We start from the raw sequence: 885 nt of genomic DNA, 5'->3' as shown, positions 1-885 counted from the left end.
GAGAGCAGAACTGAGCATCATTATTGGAAGACTGACTTTTTTGTATTAAAAACACTTCTTTTATTGGTCGGATGAAATATGCTAATTTTTTGAGACAGGAATTTGGGGTTTTCATGAGCTGTGTGCAAAAATCATCAGTATTACAACAATAAAAGACCTGAAATATTTCAGTTGGTGTGCAATGAATCTAAAATATATGAAAGTTTAATTTTTATCATTACATTATGGAAAATAATGAACTTTATCACAATATGCTAAATAATAATGACGTTTTTAACGTATAAATCACGAGGGAAAAAACAGTGTAAGAGAAATCGCAATTGTGTTTTCATTTATTGTGTGTAAATCTTCTCCAGACGGCAGTCATCTGTCCAACATCTGGAAACAACGAGCAGCGCTCACATCTGGCTGAAGATCAGGACGACAACGCCAGACTCTCTCAGGTCAGAGAGTGTGTGCGTGTGTGAGAGAGAGAGTGTGTGTGTGAGAGAAAGTGTGTGTGTGTGAGAGAGTGAGTGAGTGTGTGTGTGTGTGTGTGTGTGTGTGTGTGTGTGTGTGTGTGAGAGAGAAAGTGAGTGTGTGTGTTTGTGTGTGAGAGAGAGAGAGCGTGTGTGTGAGAGAAAGTGTGTGTGTGTGTGCGCATCTGTCTGTGTGTTAGAGAAAGTGTGTGTGAGAAAGTGAGTGAGTGTGTGTGTGTGTGTGTGTATGTGTTAGAGAGAGAGAGTGAGTGAGTGAGTGAGTGAGTGTGTGTTAGAGAGAGAGTGAGTGAGTGTGTGAGTGAGTGTGTGTGTGTGTGTGTGTGTGTGTGTGTGTGTGTGAGAGAAAGTGAGTGAGTGTGTGAGTGTGTGAGAGAGTGAGTGAGTGTGTGTGTGTGTGTGTGTGTGT

Source organism: Pseudorasbora parva, chromosome 20, assembly GCF_024679245.1.
Source record: "Pseudorasbora parva isolate DD20220531a chromosome 20, ASM2467924v1, whole genome shotgun sequence".
Lineage (NCBI taxonomy): Eukaryota > Metazoa > Chordata > Actinopteri > Cypriniformes > Gobionidae > Pseudorasbora > Pseudorasbora parva.
This window is presented reverse-complemented; position numbering follows the sequence as displayed.